This window comes from Pleurodeles waltl, chromosome 1_1 (genome assembly GCF_031143425.1).
Source record: "Pleurodeles waltl isolate 20211129_DDA chromosome 1_1, aPleWal1.hap1.20221129, whole genome shotgun sequence".
NCBI classification, from domain to species: Eukaryota; Metazoa; Chordata; class Amphibia; order Caudata; family Salamandridae; genus Pleurodeles; species Pleurodeles waltl.
This window is the reverse complement of record NC_090436.1, coordinates 184,872,417-184,891,399: the sequence shown is the minus strand read 5'-3', so window position 1 is coordinate 184,891,399 and position 18,983 is coordinate 184,872,417. Positions and strand designations below refer to the sequence as shown.

Here is an 18,983-nt window from a genome sequence, read left to right as displayed (position 1 = left end):
GTGCTTAATTTGTGCTTGTTGTTTCCGGTGCTTAGCACCAGCACTTATTTTTGAGGGCCGGCACTTAGGCCCTCATTCGGACCTTGGCGGGCGGCGGAGGCCGCCCGCCAAAGTCCCGCTGTCAAAATACCGTACCGCGGTCGCAAGACCGCGGCGGGTATTTTGACTTTTCCCCTGGGCTGACGGGCGGCCGCCGAAAGGCCGCCCGCCAGCCCAGGGGAAAACGACCTTCCCACCATGAAGCCGGCTCGTAATCGAGCCGGCGGAGTGGGAAGGTGCGACGGGTGCTACGGCACCCGTCGCGTATTTCACTGTCTGCTATGCAGACAGTGAAATACTAGCGGGGCCCTCTTACGGGGGCCCCTGCAGTGCCCATGCCATTGGCATGGGCAATGCAGGGGCCCCCAGGGGCCCGCGACCCCCCCTACCGCCATCCGGTTCCCGGCGGGAGAACCGCCGGGAACTGGATGGCGGTAGGGGGGGTCAGAATCCCCTCGGCGGCGCAGCTAGCCGGAATGCCCATTGGAGCACCGCCGGCTTGTCGGCGGTGCTCCCGCGGTCCACCAACCCGGCGGTCATTGACCGCCGCGGTTGGAATGAGGGCCTTAGTCTTCTGCCTCAAGCATTTGCTGCGAGCAAAAGACACGTTTGGGAAAGACGGAGGAATTAAAAAACAAAAAGCGTCACAAAGAGTGAAAGTAGAAAGCTGCAGGTGTGAGCTGAAGGGACAGGGAGTGGCTTAAATGGATTGAAGAGGTCCGAGATGGCTTCAGGATTACGCTGCCTCAGTATTCCATGTTTGCTCATTTAATTGCAGCAGCTGGTTGTTTAAGAAGAGGGCTTTGGGCACTGGTGCCTTTGTATTTACAAATTAAGCACTGAGTAGGTATCAAGACTATACCTAAGAATGGGCACATAGAACAGGAAATGCCGTACTGCTCCCAGGTGGTGCAATAAACTTGCTGCTCTGCAAAACTCTTAGATTTCTACTAAACAGTCCTTTGTATCAAATATATTTTGCAAAGTTTGCATTTGGCATGCTTCTAATGTTTTAAAAAAGTGATTTTCAAGTCTCCTGACCTGGAAACGCACACTTATTTTAGCAGAAAGACATTGTGTTTGTAGACATCAGACTCCTAAGCTTACAAACATTCACACCTAAGAGCATTATTTTGCCCCTAACAATAGTGCATTAGCACAACATTTAAAAGAATGATCAGGGAGTGCATAATTTGTGTGGGTGAACTAGTAATAATATTAAAACATTGATGTTGCCTGCTGAGAACATTTGAGCCATTGAGGAGAAGAGCAGGAGATATTAACCACTTCTTAAGGCATTACAGTATATAGCAGAACCGTTTTACCATGCAATTAATTATGTCATTGTATATCATGATTATATTCTGTAGCTTTAGGTTACAATAACTGCAGCACACTTAAAAAATGCCACACATATGTGGGGTCTGGAGATACTACAGATGTCTCTCACAAAAACAACAGGCTTTTGTCGCTGTAAGTGGAAAGGATATGCCCAGATGTGGATCCTGGGCTCACTGTGCCACTGGATTCAAGCTAGCCTGGCTGATGAGGGATAATACCTCAAAAGCAGCCCCAGGATGCATGTTTCTGGTTGAGGGAGGGCATGCCAGTTCAGGCTGGACTGTCCCCATGGAGAGCAGGGTCAAGACTGATTTGCCTGTGGCTGGGTCCAAACTACGGTGGCGTGGTGAGCAAAAAAACTGAGGGAATAAACCCAGATCTGTGATTCGGGGTGAATGTTTGCTTTGTTCCCCATTCCATCCATCATCTGTTCTTTTTGCTTTTGTCACCCTAAGTGAGAAGGGTATGCCCAGACGTGGGTCCCGTTTGTCACTGTGCCACTGGGTTCAATCTAGCCTGGCTTATGAGGGGTAATACCCTGAAACCGGTCCCAGGATGCTTGTTTCTTTTCCAGGGAGGACCTGGTCTGGTAGTTCAGGCTGGACCGTTCCCATGGAGGGCAGTGTCATGACTGACTTGCATATGGCTGGGTCCAAACTGGGGTGGTGTAATGAGCAAAACTTGTAGATTAAACCCAGATCTGTGACTGGGAGTGAATGTTTGATTTGTTCCACATTTTGTCCATCATCTGTTCTTTTTACAGATGTCTTGGTGACTTTCCACAGTCTCACAACTCGTCAGAAAATTGGGTGAAAATGGGCAGGGAACTTTGCTTGGGGAGATGAAGTCTCAGATATCCCTTTGATTCTTCACTGAATAAATTGTTTGAATCAGAAGCTCAGAAAAGACTGAACGTAGCTGAGGAGACATGAACGATACAAAGTGGGACTCCGTAGTCAAATCCAGGGGTAAGGAGAAGCAGAAAGTGGACTCATACCAATATGCTGACTAGGGAACCCAAGAAGACAGCTGTAGAAAGCACAAGAGTTCCCTCTACAAGATATGTTTACAGTGGTTGGTGATACATCCACCTTGTGCTGGGTCTCTTGCTTTCAGGATCCCAGCATCAGATCAACATAGAATGGATGTGGCATAGCAGTCTGAGCTGTCCACTATGGACTGGGTAACAGGGTTCAAGTCTCTGCATTGGCTCAACATCCTGTGAATCTGGGCAAATTGCTTAATCTCCCTGTGCCTACAAAACATTATGTGTCCTTGCGCTCATGTAAAGCGCTCCAATACCTTGGGTCGAGTTTATTCCATAAAAAACTGCAAAAAAATCTTGCTGAGATATTGAAATACTATGGGAGGCGCAAGTCTACATCCCACTTGTGGTCATAGGCTTAGTCAAGAAGTGAAGGCACTCAGTGGGAGCACTCCAGCTTCCTGCAGACAGGCTGAGGAGCAGTGACTGGAACTCCAGCTCCCATCCACCATTCAGTGCCCCAAACAGGGAAATACGTCTGAGCATTGAGGTTCAATAAATAGACTTGGAACAATTTTACTGTTTTTTTCTAGACTTCAGCCCATCTTTTTGATGCTTTCAGGTTCATGTTTACACGTGCTGTACTCGATATTAAAACCCCCAAGAAGTCTTAGGGGTCGGCAGAACCTAAAGCCATAATATTACTAAGTATCCTCACTAGGAAATACAGACGAAGCCCTACATGAAGAAGGTAATATTTTTGCTGAACACAGCTCATGGTTAGTCACCCAGGACACTGACCTAAATGGGGCCAACAGGTGAATGATGTGACAGTAGATCTCCAAACACCAGCTGACATCATCAAACAAAGAACGTTCTAGAGTGCCTGTTGTTTCTGTTAAATATTCAAGACAATGCCAAGAAAACTGGCTTTTTCTCTGCACTCAATGACCCCTTTAAGACAGAGTGTGACATCTGAGAAACAAGGAAGAGAGGCGGCCCCTGAGTCGATGCTGTCCCTGGATAAACTTTTTTCTGAAGCATCCGAAAATCATAACAAGTGTTTATCACGGGGACTCGCCTTTTTCCATCTTAAAGTGACATCTTTAAACCTAACACAATCACGTCTGTGGTTTACAAACGACACGGCATGCAAATAATAGAAATATTTCTGGTCTATCATAATTCTTTTATCTTTTGATCGTAACACATGCTAGCCCATTCTATTCCACAGGCACTCATCCCTTAGTTTTCCATCCATACAAACAATATCTGCTCAATATCGCATTCCCTTGCCAAAATGCCAAAACATCTTTGAAGCTTTTCTTCCCCTCTATTTTCACAGCGATTTTATAGTCTATATTTCATCAAATAAACGTCAGCTCCGTGGCCAGCACAATGTTCTGGCTCTCATTTTAGTGGTTTAGCTCCTCAGCAGATGGATGAATTTGACATGACGCCTCGCATCTGAGGCGCAGATTTGATGGGCATGGTTTCAACATTGGTCTTTCGTGCAAGAGGATGAGACCTCCATGGCAGGGAAACACAAGAAGCATCACGTTTGGCTTCAGGTGGGGTACCCTGGGATGGATTCTAAAAGATGGCTCTAGCCTCACAATCTTCCTTGATGTAATCTTATAAGTTATCCTGTGTCAGAGGAATGCTTGAAACTAAGCGCCTTTTGGAAACCTGGCAATATTTTGATTTAATGTAAAATAGAAGTCATCTTCGAGGAGATCCTGGTATTAAACAATAAAGTGGATATGGCATTAACTCAACATCTGACATCATACATCTGGTGCCTAATCTGGGTATCTCTGTGTCACGGATACCCACCAGAGTTGACTGAACCATGAATATATAGTTATCCAATGTGGCATCTTGCTCCGTTCTCCTCATGCATGTCTATGCGTGCCCTAGAGCATCTAGTGTATGATGAGTACTCTCACTCTGGTTACTACATCATAGGGCACAGCCTACAGACCAGTTTGCTTGTGATGGCCGGCACGACCCTGCCTGTCCCCATAGACCATGAGACTAAAGGTAAGCGCCAAGAAACCTGAGGGTGGCAATGGGGTGAAATGGGGTTAGGATCTGATACCTTCTCACTTGCTCTCCTGCTTCCCAATCCTGCCTCCTTATCTTCTGATAGAAGTCTGGCTGCATTTAACTCACTGTTGCTCCACTTGGTAAGATACCAGTATTTTAAGGAAGAGCACACCACCCTCACCCCATCTGTCTTGTGACTTCCATTCATCAATCAATCAATCAATTTGTAAAGCGCGCTACACACCCGTGAGGGTTTCAAGGCGCTCGGGGGGGCTGCTACTGCTCGACGAGCCAAGTCTTGAGGAGTTTTCTGAAGGAAAGAAGGTCCTGGGTCTGTCGTAGATTTGCGTCGGATGCGGGGGATGGAGGTGAGGGCGAGGTTAGCGGAGCGGAGATGCCGGGTGGGGGTGTAGAAGCTGAGTCTGTTGTTCAGGTATGATGGTCCGGTGTTGTGGAGTGCCTTGTGTGCGTGGGTGAGGAGCTTGAAGGTGATCCTCTTGTTGACAGGGAGCCAGTGAAGGTCTCTTAGGTGGGGGGTGATGTGGCAGTGGCGAGGGATGTTGAGGATGAGTCGGGCGGAGGCGTTTTGGATGCGTTGGAGGCGTTGGAGGAGTTTGGATGAGATACCGGTGTACAGGGCGTTGCCGTTGTCGAGTCTGCTGCTGACGAGGGCCTGGGTTACTGTTTTTCTTGTTTCTGTTGGGATCCATTTGTAAACTCTGCGAAGCATGCGGAGGGTGTTGTAGCAGGAGGAGGAGATGGCGCTGACCTGCTTTGACATAGAGAGTGAGGAGTCGAGGGTGAAGCTGAGGTTTTGTGGGCTGTCAGTGGGTGTCGTTGGGAGACCCAGCGTGGACGGCCACCATGAGTTGTCCCAGGCGGAGGGGGTGCGCCCAAAGATGAGGACCTCTGTTTTGTCCGAGTTCAGTTTTAGCCGGCTGTCTCTCATCGAGTCGGCGATGGCTTTCAGTCCCCCGTGGAGGTTGGTTTTGGCGGTGTGCGGGTCCTTGGTGAGGGAGAGGATGAGTTGGGTGTCGTCGGCATAGAAGATGATGTTGAGGTTGTGCTGGTGGGCCACTTGTGCGAGGAGGGCCATGTAGATGTTGAACAGCGTCAGGCTGAGGGATGAGCCCTGGGGTACGCCGCAGATGATGTTGAAGGCTTTGGATTGGTACGGGGGAGGCGGACACTTTGGGTTCTGCCGGCGAGGAAGGATGCGGTCCATTCGAGGGCTTGGTCCTGGATTCCTGCTGCATGGAGGTGGAATTTTAGGGTGTGGTGACAGACGGTGTCAAAGGCGGCTGATAGGTCTAGGAGGATGAGGGCTGATGTCTCTCCATTGTCGAGGTGGCTTCTTATGTCGACTGTGGCGGCGAGGAGGGCGGTTTCGGTGCTGTGGTTGCATCTGAAGCCGGACTGGGAGGGGTCGAGGATGTTGTTGTCTTCGAGGTATCGAGTGAGCTGAGGGTTGATGATTTTTTCGATGACCTTCGCTGGGAAAGGGAGCAGAGATATGGGCCGGAAGTTTTTCAGGTCCTTGGGGTCTGCCTTTGGTTTCTTGAGAAGGGCGTTGATTTCGGCGTGTTTACAGCTTTCCGGGAATCTTGCAGTTTCGAAGGAGATGTTGTTGGCTTTCCGTAGGTTTGGTGCAATGGCTGTGTCTGCTTTGTTGAAGATGTGGTGTGGGCAGGGGTCTGATGGTGATCCGGAGTGGATGGAGTTCATGGTCTTGCGGGTATCATCGTCGCTGATGTTGGTCCAGGAGGTCAGTCGGCTGGAGTGGGTGGAGTTCGTGGTGGGAGGGGTAGGAGCGTCCGGAGTGTGAGGGGAGTTGAAGCTGTCGTGGATGTCCGTGATTTTTTGGTGGAAGGCGGTTGCTAGGGCGTCGCATAGTTCTTTGGAGGGGGTGATGTCGTTGACGGTGGCGTTTGGGTTGGAGAGTTCTTTCACAATGCTGAAAAGTTCTTTGCAGTCGTGGGCATTGTTTTCTAGGCGGGTTTTGAAGGAGGATCTTTTTGCTAGCCTGATGAGTTGGTGGTGTTTGCGTGTGGCATCCTTGAGTGCCGAGTGGTTGTCTAGAGTGCGTTCGAGTAGCCATATTTGCTTGAGTTTTCGGCAGTGGCATTTGGAGGCTTGGAGGTCGTCGGTGAACCAGGTGGCTTTTTTGTTGATGTGGTTGTTGGGGGGTTTTCTGAGTGGAGCAAGGCAGTCGGCGCAGTGGTTGATCCATAGCTTGAGGTTGTGTGCCGCGATGTCGGGGTCGGTGGGGTTGACGGGTGGTTTCTGGGCTAGGGCGTTGGTTAGTTGAAATTCGGTGACTTTGCCCCATCAACGGCGTGGTGGTTATTCGGTGAGGTGGTGTTCTGTCTGTTTCTTGAAGGTGAAATGGATGCAGTGGTGGTCGGTCCAGTAGAGTTTGGTGGTATGGTTGAAGGTGACGTGGTTGCTTGTGGAGAAGATGGGGTCAAGGGTGTGACCGGCTGTGTGGGTGGGTGTGTTGACGAGCTGTGTGAAGTTGAGGTTGGCAAGGTTTTCGGTCAGGGTGGTGTCGTTGGTGTCATTGTTGTTTTCAAGGTGAAAGTTCAGGTCCCCGAGGAGGATGTAGTCCGTGGAGGCGAGTGCGTGGGTGCTGGCCAGGTTGGCGATGGCGTTGCTGAAAGGTGCCCTGGGGGTCTATAGATGAGTGTTCCTCTGAGCGTGGTGTTGGGGTCGGTGCGGACTTGGAAGTGAAGGAGTTCGGCTGCGCTGAAGGAGTCGTCCAGGGTGGTTTTAACTTCGAGGGTGGCTTTGTGGACGATGGCTATGCCTCCTCCAGTTCTGTTGGTGCAGTCTCGGCGTGCGACTTTGTATCCGTTCGGGATGGCCATGGCGATGTCGGGTGCTGAGGAGTTGTTCCACCAAGTTTCGGTTAGAAAGGCTACGTCCGGGGAGGTGGAGTCGAGCAGGTCCCAGACTTCGATGGCGTGCTTGCGTGCTGAGCGGGTGTTCAGGAGTATGCAACGGAGGTGGTTGGTCTTGGTCCTAGGAGGTATGTGGGCTCTGTTGCAGGTGAAGCTGCAGTTGTGTCAGGAGAAGGGTCCGTGCGTGCTCTTTGGAGAGGCCTGGAAGCAGGTTGTGTCTCGGCTGGTGTTGAGTGCGCGGAGGGTGTCGGTGTTGTAGCGAATGCTGATGGGGTGGCTGTTGCCAGGGCCAGGGGTTCTGGCGCTGGGCGCAGTCCAGGCGCGGACGGGCGCAGACGGGCTTGCCTTTGGCCCGCCGCGGCTGCCATGAGAGCAGGGGAGGGTGGGAGTGGCAGCTGGGAGGCGGGAGGGCCTGGCGAATAAGAGGGCTAGGGGAGGGGCCGCAGGAGACGCAACGGCGGGAAAACGAAGGCAACAAGGAAATAGTGAGTAGGAGGGGGGAGGCGGGAGGGGCCGCAGGGGATGCAGCGGTGGGAAAACGAAGGCAACAAGGAAACGGTGAGAAGGACGGGGAGGTGGGAGGGGCCGTAGTGGGTGCAGCGGCGGGAAAACAAAGGCAACAAAGGAAACGGTGAGAAGGGGGGGAGGCGAGAGGGGGCGCAGCGGCGGAAAAACGAAGGCAACAAGGAAGCGGGAAGGAGGTGGCGCGAAAGGCGGAGCGGGGAGCGACCTGCCTGCAGAAGCAGGGTCAAAGGTTGCTCCCTGCTACCGCGCTGCGGCTGCCATAAGAGGAGGGGAGGGTGGGAGTGGCAGCTGGGAGGCGGGAGGGCCTGGCGAATGAGAGGGCTGGGGGGAGGGGCCGCAGGGGACGCAGTGGCGGGGAAACGAAGGCAACAAGGAAATGGTGAGAAGGACGGGGGAGGTGGGAGGGGCCGCAGGGGGTGCAGCGGCAGGAAAACAAAGGCAACAAGGAAACGGTGAGAAGGAGGGGGAGGCGGGAGGGGCCTCAGGGGATGCAGCGACGGGAAAACGAAGGCAACGAGGAAACAGTGAGAAGGAGGGGGCCCTGCGGCGGGAAAACGAAGGCAACAAGGAAACGGTGAGAAGGAGGGGGGTGGCGGGAGGGTCCGCAGGGGGCGCAGCGGTGGAAAAACAAAGGCAACATGGTAACGGGAAGGAGGTGGCGCGGAAGGCGGAGCGGGAGTGACCTGCCTGCAGAAGCAGAGTCAAAGGTTCATCTTCTGCAGACCTTCTTTTCCCTTTTATTCTGTCCTTAGAGCTTGCAAATAACCTTGAGTGGCATAAAGCAATCCACAAATTCACCAATTAAACTATGGGGTTTAGTGTTTGATCTCCAATGGGTTTTCCATCATTTCAGATTTAAAGATGAAACATCTCCTGACCTACGTCCTACATAGCATCAGGCTTCAGCAGAAAGAACCAAGGCTTGTAAAGAAGTGGTTTGTTTGTTGAAAGCATCACCTTTGGAAATAGAGATTTCCCCTTGCTCGATTAACAACAGGTCTGGAGTATGGGCGCGAGCTTATGTTCACTATGTATGCCTTGGGACACCGCACAAGGCTTCCACCACTGCAGTGACCTGCCCTGATGCCAGCCCTCGGCTTTGCCTTCTGTGTCAACCGAGCACATAGCATTAGCTTTAAGAGTTTATGAGAAATGATGAAGATGTAACTTTAGAAATCATGTCTTCTTTTAGTGGTTTGTAGCTTTATTTAGTCTTCATTATTGTGCTATAGCATCCTGTCTAGCAGACTGATAAAGTAAGTAGTGTCAGGGAAACAGATTGTAATTGTAGTGAGCTACCAGTTATGATTTACTGTGCACGTCATATGCTATGTTTGTGGTTTCTAATATGTTTGAATGTATTTCTAGGCTCACTGCAGCAGTTGGGTTGACATAACTTACTTTCACATGGACTCATGCATCACTCATTGCCACGTGAGCTTGCACATAACTCAGAGCATCTCTTGAATAATATCCATGTGTGTGTTTAATTAACAGTCATACCATCACACGGATGACACACAGAAACAGCTTCTCAGACGTTTCAAAGTCACAGCATCTCATGCATCACAAACAACCACCTGAGGCATAATTCACAACTGCAGCTTCTCAAGTATATCTAAGTCACACCATCTCATGCATAACTCAGTCAGCTTCTCATGCAAAATACACCACAACTCATACATTACTCGCAATCACCATCTCAACATCACGCTCTGCCTTGCAACTGACCCTTTCTGTTTGTAACTCACGGTTATAATATGCAATTTCCACAGCCAGTCATTCACTGGTGCTGTTGTGTACGAGGATCCAAGTGCATTGAAGCAACAGCAATGTGCTACATAAATTCCTCATAACTTAAAATTGAACAGAAGTGTCTCCATTAGGGCTTTGAGTGGGATGGAAAAAATGGGGGGGTCCAGTTAAGGGGTGGGGCCTATATAAATAAGGACGAAGCTTAAGCATATACACTAAAATTCCCACGGTGTCACCACAACCACACAATTGCATAGAATCACACCAGCAACTGGCATATATGACCATTGCTCTGTGCTCTTTACAGAGAGGCTAAGGATTGAATGACCAGGTATTATGACAACTTTTTGTCCCACTGTGAGGCACTAGGGGAAGGAAATGTGCACTGCCTTCAGCTACAACTCAATTGTGTCCTGTTACAAACACCTGGATGTGACTCGATTCAAACTGTGCACTGGATAAAATGATAAGCTGCCAGGAAAAATCCTTACCACAACATCCTGGAAAAAACAAGCACTCATAGGGAATGCAAGTTTAAGTAAAGTATGTGAAATACAAGCAGTAATAACATAGACCACCTTAACGTTTTTTACACTCATTGTTCAGAAATCGATCTGTGCTTTCCATGCAGGGTTAAGGACATGAATAAAGAGCTCGAAAGGCACCCTTCCAATATTTGTTTTAAATTACTACCAAGGCTGAGACCTGGAAGGACCTGGCCCACCTAATGCTCTGGTTCCCATCACTAACCATTTTCCTCCACTGTGAGCAGATCTTAAAGCAGGCCGATGGCTGTCACCCTGCTCTGGGAAGTAAAAATAGTGTTTTGCTAATCTTCATTAGCTCAGACAAAGCTCAGGTTATTCATGCAGTTAGAACAAGGAAGTTATTTGAGAGATGATCTACCAGACTTCCAAGGAGAGAAGCTGCACTGTGGATTTTCTGCTCTGGTCAATGGAACACGAACCAAACCCTTCTAAATCCCACTGTTATCATCTTGAAACAGAACGCTGACAGGTTATTCACCATTTCCTTTTCAAACCTGGTTATAGTTATTTTATCTTCGCATGTTTTCAAACATCCCTCTCCCCTGCACTCCATGGCAATGTTTTGGGAGCGCGTGTTTCTAATTTTAGGTGCAGAGGCTCGCTCCTAGGCCCAGATGTATCAAAGGGTTTTACCCATTCTGTGTCTATGGGAAAATGCTTTAGTAGTACATATGGCCCCTAGTCAATGTTCCCTGTAAGGTGCGCGCGCACCTTTCCTTCCCCCATCGCGCAGGCCCCTTTGGCAAGTGCGCACGTTGTGCTGTTATCAAATGTTCCACCATTCCTATACTTTGTGGTAGTTTATATGCTTTATCACTTTCTAAGCTTAAATAAGCCTTTTTGAGCGATATACGTGCTCCCCTAAGGCAGATAATGCTTATATTTGAATCTGGATTAAAGTCAATCAAAACAGCTTTTAAATACCGCGGGGAGTGTTTTAAACATCATTTGGCGTGCTTTAGCATGCAAGCGGGCAAGTGATATTTGTCTTGAAAATCAATGGTTCATGAGCTAGGAAATGCTTCAGAACAGTAGTAAATGTGCTGTTATCAAATGTTCCACTATTCCTATACTTTGTGGTAGTTTATGTGTTATCGCTTTCTAAGCCTAAATAAGCCTTTTAGAGCAATATACGTGCTCCCCTAACAGGTCATGTCCTTGGGGTGTGCAACCAGGTCACAGAACTGCCTTGATGCCCTATTGCATGGAGCAATGATATCCCTTTTTTGCTTTAGTGGTATGGAGAGGCTAATGCCAAAGATCTTGGCTAGTTATGCGCTGCGCGCGTGAATGGTCAATTTCTTGGCGCACGTATCCTTGGCTGCAGCGCACAGAGACCGCACACTGCCACACACAGTGGAAAAAAATTAGAGGGAACATTGCCCCTAGTCCCTAGTGGAGCGAATCGCAGCTTCTCTCTGGCAGGAGATGTATCTGAGGGAAGCTACAGAGTGTCAGACCCACTCCCATCTACCCGCAAACAACTAATGTTCCAGATGTAGAGGGAGGAGTGCTGCCTACTCGGAAGCTGCAGCTGAGAAACGCTGCCCATCACATCAATGCACCAAGGAAGCTGCAATACAGGAGCCATGCTGCGCATGAGGTCAGCACCAAACAAAATTCTGTGCTTTGGGAAAGGGCAAGCAGCTGCCAGTCTGGCAGGCTCGAGGAAATATTAAACGGGCTTGCGGATCATCACCTGTGGAATGCCACATTTTGTGTGCTAGTTGGACCCACAGGTGCAAATTAACAAATAACACACTAAACAAGCTTTCGCAATGCAATAGGTCTCACGTTTGCTTGAGTTAAAGCTATTAGCGTTTCAAATTCCTAACTGGACTTTTCTTGTCACATAATTTGAAAATGAAAAGTAAAACAGTTGACATAAGCAAGCCTATTCAAAGCACCAAGGCCGCCATGAGCATTAGCACGAAGGAGAGACACAAAAGGAAAAAGAAGATTGCTTGCCGTCAAATGTATCGGCAAATGTGCAATTATCCATGTAACAGGGTCTCTGGCTAAGGCAGTAACAAAACTGCCCAAGGAGAGACAAATGTAAAGCATTTACCAATGATAACAAAGGATTTTTGAAAGGCATGAACAAGTGATAGTGATAGTGATGGGCGTGCAGTGGGAGTGTTTAAAAGCTTCCAGATAGATTACAACAGGCCAGAGTGCTTGCAAGCTCAATCTAAAAAGGGGAAGAGGTGATATAAAAAGGGTCAGTCATACCCTGAATGACCCCATTTTAACATCAACTCTTCCCCTTTTTTGTGTGTTTTTTAGTATGAGTTGGGAGGGTGAGGAATAGTGATACCTCTCGCCTCTCCTTTTATTTTACCAAATACCGACTTCCAGGTAAACTCTCACTCCATTCCTCTGGCTTGTTATCCCTCCCTCACTTCCCCTTGGACTTGCTCTCATCTTCAATACCGCCACTCTCTCTCTATATCATGTCATTCTTTCCCTCCCTCGGACCCTTGCTGTCCTAGCCTAGACTCTGTTCCATTAACTTTGCGCATTAATGGCTGATGCACAAGGCGAGTGTTTCCGCCCCCTATATCTAGATGAAAGGTAGTGAAGTCGTATTCTGAGTCCCATTGATTCCTCCATGAGTCCCCTTCCATGCTCAGTTGTCACTCACATGAGGATCAGGCATCCTGCCCTGCAATGGGACTCCCACCACTGCTGTCTGACCCCACTCCCTACCCCCCAAAGCCCAGTGCAAGCTTGCCATGGACCAGGCTTGTAAATTAAACCTTGCTCCCAGTGAGAACAGATAGAAAAAAACTTGAGGGTCCATCGACTCAGAGTCAGCCCCATCGCCCTTGTACAAAAAACCCTTTATATGTGTTTGTCGCCAGCATTGCTTTGTTCCTTACTTATACACAATCCCTGCAGCCTCGGCTGGGCAGAGTGTAGGATTGTTCTTTAATATTTTAGCGCCCTTGCCAGAGGGCGTACAAGACTGACAGTAACCCCGAGAATTCAACCATCTACCGATCTGCTCCAGAGCTTTGCACACCACTGACGTCAGCGGCTCCACTCCCAAAGGCAGCCCATTGGCTTAAAAGGCAGCGGACTGGCGGCTGACAGTACACATCTCTTTGGTCAAATGTCGCATCTGTCACTGCTTGATTGAATACCTTTATTGATTCCCATATTTAAAATCGTTAAAAAACACATAACTCGCAATAAGAGTTTTACTCTTCATTTTTAAAAGAAATGTGAGTAGTAAAATGTAGTTAAAAAGATAAAATTTCAATTACAAGGATTCAAACACAAAAATTCAGCGAAAAGTTATTTTCTTGCCAGAAAGACATCAGTTATGCTATTCTAGGTTGCTTTAATTGCTAACATTAGTTTGTTCTGATACTATTTGATGTTGTAAGATCTTTATTTTATCACTATGTTTATACCTTTTCCAAAATAAGCGCGTGTAGTTGTGTCACGGGTAATCAAACTCAGCCATAGTTCACTTTTGCAGCTTTTAATAGCGTTTTTAGGAACAATGGCCTAAGTAAAGTGCAGGTGCTGCTAACAATTCAGGACAACAACAGAGTATACGGGAGATCGATCTCTTCCATAGTTAGAAAACCTGCAGCCTTTTTCGGCCATTAGATATTTTCTCCTGATTGCTCTGCACTCTTTGATGGGCAGGACCATAAACCTAGCACGAAGAATTTGATTTCTGCAAGTTCCACGCAGTGCCTTTTTAGGTAAGATTGCATGTGAATAGTTTCTTATGTCTTGCAAATTAATTCAAATTGTGTATTTTAGTCCTGTCCTAGATAAAAGTCGAACTTGTTTTTATAAATTACTTTCAGGGCCATATATGAGGTAGTACAAAGACTGGAGTCTGTGGTAAGATGTAGATCTTTCATTGCACAGGTCAGGTAGTTCAACCATGGATTATTATTTTGAGTAAAAATTACTTGAATTGTAGACTTAGGGGTATCTGGTGTCGAATTCATAACTTGATGGCAATATTTAGCAAAAGATGATAGACAGTCCATGTCCTGTCTTGAAAGACCAAATTCTAGGTGAAGCTGTGCCTGTGTGGATTACTGTGCTAGGCAAAAGACACGCCTATAGGTTATGCATTGGATTTTATCTATGAGCTGAGAGAGTCCGGAAGGAAAGGCCAAATGTCCATAGGAAACTGTTTGAATAATCTTGGCTTTAGTGACTCTAATTGCTATTGCTTGAGATCTTGGGCTGTATAGCTGTGAGTTAAGCTGGCAGAGAACAAAGATTAAATTACTTGCGTTTTACTTTATATTGTTTCTGTGAATACTTGATGTGCCAGTGACTGAGAGCCAAACACCCAGTAAATATGTGCTACGGTATATCCTCTCTTAAGTTGTCCCAATCAATCAGGGCTTTTAAAGTCTGGCTGTTGGAAATGGCCCTTCTTACAGGGTCATCCCTAAACTTTTTGACTCCTTCCTCCTATTTTTTCGGCCCAGTTTTTGTTGTTTTTAGGACTCTGGGCACTTTACCACTGCTAACCAGTGCTAAAGTGCATATGCTCTCTGTGTAAAATATATTGTTGATTGGTTTATCCATGATTGGCATATTTGATTTACTGGTAAGTCCTTAGTAAAGTGCACTAGAGGTGCCCCGGGCCGGTAAAGCAAATGCTACTAGTGTGCCACCCTCATGAGTAGCCCTGCAAACATGGCTCAGACCTGCCACTGCAGTGTCTGTGTGTGCAGTTTTAAACTGCCAATTTGACTCGGTAAGTGTACCCACTTGCCAGGCCTAAATGTTCCCTTTTGCTACATTTAAGGTACACCTAAGGTAGGCCCTAGCTAGTCCCATGGGCAGGGTGCAGTGTATGTTAAAAGTTGACATGTACTGATGTGTGTTACATGTCCTAACAGTGAAATACTGCTAAATTCAGTCTTCAATGTTGAAAGGCCTATCTCTCTCATAGGTTAATATGGGAGGAGGGACGCCTTTAAATAACTTTAAAGTTAGATTCCCTTTGAGAGCAGATAGAAATATGGAGTTTGGGGTCTCTGAACTCACAATTTAAAAATACATATTTTACTGAAGTTGGTTTTTAGATTGTAAGTTTGAAAATGACACTTTTAGAAAGTAGGCATTTTCTTGCTTAAACCATTCTGTGCCTCTGACTGCTTGTGTATTCCACGTCTGGGTCAGACTGACAGTTGGGCTGATGTGAATTCCCTCTAGACAGTGACACAAAGGGAGCTGGAGTGTAGCCTACATATCCTGATGAGCCACGTTGGCTACAGTGGAGGGAGGAGTGGTCACTTACAGCTGAAAGGGCTGTGCCTGCCTTCACACAGTGCAGTCTCAGACCCACTGGTGTGGGTCTGGGGCCATCTCTTGGCAAGGCAGGATCTTGTGAACAACAGAGATTTTCCTTTGAAGTATACCTACTTCAAAGGCAAAACTGAGTATAAGTAGTGGACCCTAAACCCCAGACTTTTGGAATCTTTCTGGAATCAAGAGGAACCTCTGTCAAGGAGAAGAGCTGGAGTAGTGCCCCTTTCCTGTGTTGCTTTGCTGGGTTGGCCTGGAGTTGATGTTTCTGCCTTAATAGAGAGCAAAGGGTGAACCTTGCAGTGTATCCTGCTTGAGAAAGTTTTCCAAGGGGTTGGAGTAGAGCTTGCCCCCTGTTGGAAGTCTCAGGGATATCAAAGATTTCAGTTTTATCTACCTACAGCACAGGGAACTGTGTTTTTGGTGCTGTTCAAGAAGAAAAACCACTGCGACGCCGTCAACGACACCGCTGGCCTGCATGGTGACCTGCCGACGCTGCACCGAGCTGCACTGCCCCGCTTCGCACCGCAACCCTGGTCTCACTGACCCCGTCATCTCACGCTGCCACTGAGCCGCTGCTCGCACCGTGACCTGTGGGCATCGCACTCTGGCATCGCCTTGCTCGCACCGCAGCCTGGGCATCCTCGACGACGACGCTCCTGCTGATGCCGGTGCCACTGCTTGCACCATGGCCTGTGGATACCGCTTATGAGGTACACAAAGCAACATCCTGTCCCACACCACAGCCCCGGTCCACCGACGCCAGCACCATCGACTCCAGTGTTGTCAATAGATGTCCCTGTCGGCACCACAACCCATGGATGCCACACGGAGCCCGCCCCATGCCACACCGCTGACTTGGGCCTACCAACGACAGCACATCAGTAACGACAACACCACTGCCTGCATCGTGGCCTGGTGACACTGCGTGTCACTCCGCCCCGCTTTACACCGCAGCCCTGGTCACCGAGCAGCTGCCTGCACCATGACCTGTGGGCACTGCACATCACATCGTTCCGCTTTGTACCGTAGCACCCAACACTATCAACGCCAGTGCTCCAGACTTCATCAACCTGGAGTTTGATCCGCAATGCGTCTGACTTCAAGGGCATGATGACCCCCTCACCGACACCACGAAGCCAGTGAGGCCACTCTCTGTTTGCAGGTCTTCCCAACACTGTAGCTGGCCTGAACTGTTGGTTTTGTTGATCATGACGCCATGATAGCCCCAGGTGGAGCTATCGACTTCAAGAAACTGTATTTCTGAGTAATTTTTGCAGAATTCATATTTTTATTACTGTATGTGTGATTTTTATCGTATTTGGTCTTATTTTATATAGATAAATATTGGCTATTTTTCTAAAACTGGCGTGTTGTCCTTTTGTAGTGTTTTCACTGTATTACTGTGTGTTATGTGCAAATGCTGTACACATTGCTTCTGAGATAAGCCTGACTGCTCGTGCCAAGCTACCAACGGGGTGAGCAGGGGTTATCTCAGCAGGCATCCCCGTTATCCTGACTAGAGTGAGGGTCCCTCCTTCTACAGGGTGCAAACCGACTGCCAACTAGAGACCCCATTTTTAATAGTGGCTGATGATCCAATAGAGCATCCAAACCCTTGCAGGTACAAAAGGCCCTTTCAAACAGCCAGGTCCAGAGGACTCTTCAGAATCCCAGAAGTTAGGTTAAGGTCAGGAGTTGCATGGGGAGGCTGTCCAAACATCAGGGGAAAAAGCAAGGAGAAAGAAGTAAGAACGTTGGCAAAGCAAGGAGAAGGCACACAAAAATGGGGAAAAAGCAAGGAGAAGACAGGAGCAAGAGCAATGCATTAGCATGGGGAGAGCTGGGCCTGGGACCTGTCCAGATAATGTACTGGCTTAGTTTATTCTTTGATTTGCCAAATACCATTGCCTTGATTTTATCTTTGTTCATTTACAATTCGTTATCCAAGTTATAGCTATGCAGTTTATCCAAGGTTCATTGCATTCCAGTTTAGTTATGTTCAAGAATGACCAGACAATCTGCCTAATGTATAGGCTGGACCACTTGTGTACTAGGCTTCGGTGAGAAGGAGTTAGCTTTCAATAGTGTGCTCTGCATATATGCAGTATGCAGACTAAAGAGAAGTAGTTCCAGAGCACATCACTGTTTCAGTCCTTCATTAATTTGCAAACGATTGGCGACTTTCACACCTACTCCTAGCTTAAGCGCCCAGGTCCGCATCTATGTATAACACTCCTCCTCATCATGAAAGTGTAGTGAATCCTATCTTGTTTTAATGGGAAGCAGGAGTTAGCTGTGCTCCCGTCACCTAGTGACTTTTCCCCTACTTAGGTTGCTCTGTTTAAGAGCAAAAATTTAGTTATATCTTTCCAAGATGGCTGCATTATTTTTAGTTGGGACAATGTTTTATTTTTGTGCTATCAGTGCCGCTCTGCTAAGGTGTCACTATCAGTGCCAGAGCTAGATAAGATGTAGGTATTCACATTAGGTACTTTCCCACTTGGCTTTTGAGAGAAATGTTTATGTAATTGCTACCCCAAGCATGTATTGTTATCTATTGTTTGGGAACAGACCTACGTCAGGGGTCTGAGCAGATCTGTATAACTGCACCTCACATAGACAGATAGTTAGAGGGATTCTTATCAGATGCCATCAACGCTATCCAAGCTGCACATTGCCTTGACGCTGACCCAGTCTTTGTGTCCCTACGGAGTCTGATCTAGAGACCTCATTCCAAGGTAATGAGGGTTGGGAGGCTCTTCTCATGGACATGGCATTGGCAGATTAGATTTAACACACCTAGCTCTCTTTATGTTAGAGATTAGGTTCATCATGCAAGGGTATTAGGACATATTTCATACCTCATGTCATTCTATGTTATTGCAAGATGGTAGGGGTCTTTGTATTAATGACTCTCATGTTCACAATTCTGTTTCTTGCATCATTCATTATCCTAATCATTGCAGCCCATGCAATTTATCATAGATTGCAGTATTGTTTATAAAACCCTATTAAGATTTTTACTGCACCTCTTTCATTGCCTGTGCTTGATTGAGACATGTTGTTCATGTGAGAAAGGGGTAATCTCTGTTTAACCACAACACTCCCTGAGATGTTGCACTCGAGGCCATGCATAAAGGCTGCCACAAATCACCTTTTACTGTTTGGGTTTTTGGTGAGTTGCTGCTTGTGAGCCAGGAGGGTTGGGACAACAGTTGCGACTTGTTGTAGGACTGGCATAGTCGCCTACAAACATAAGTACTGTCATCCTTAAACCAGCAGTCTTGCCTAGAGCAAGAGTCAAACTACGACAAAAGGGGAGGCCATGAAGACACAGAATGAAATAGTAGTGTTGAGTAAGGTAGTAGTGCTCGTAAAGTAATTCATGGCACAGTTGATGCAAGGGTGAAACTTGTTACAAGGCTGATGAAATCCTTGACTTTTCCTGACTGGTCTAAATTGTGAATGTTTATGTAAGGACATTGGTAAAACTGTGTGTTTTTAGCTACCTTGTCAGGATGTTTTCTTCCACTTTACCATTAA

At 47.6% G+C, this 18,983-nt stretch overlaps 1 protein-coding gene across 1 annotated transcript in view; it reads left to right on the top strand.

Moving 5' to 3' along the window:
* Positions 1-18,983, top strand: part of CCBE1 (collagen and calcium binding EGF domains 1) — a 682,825-nt gene that overhangs the window by 586,408 nt on the left and 77,434 nt on the right. The window lies entirely within an intron of this gene.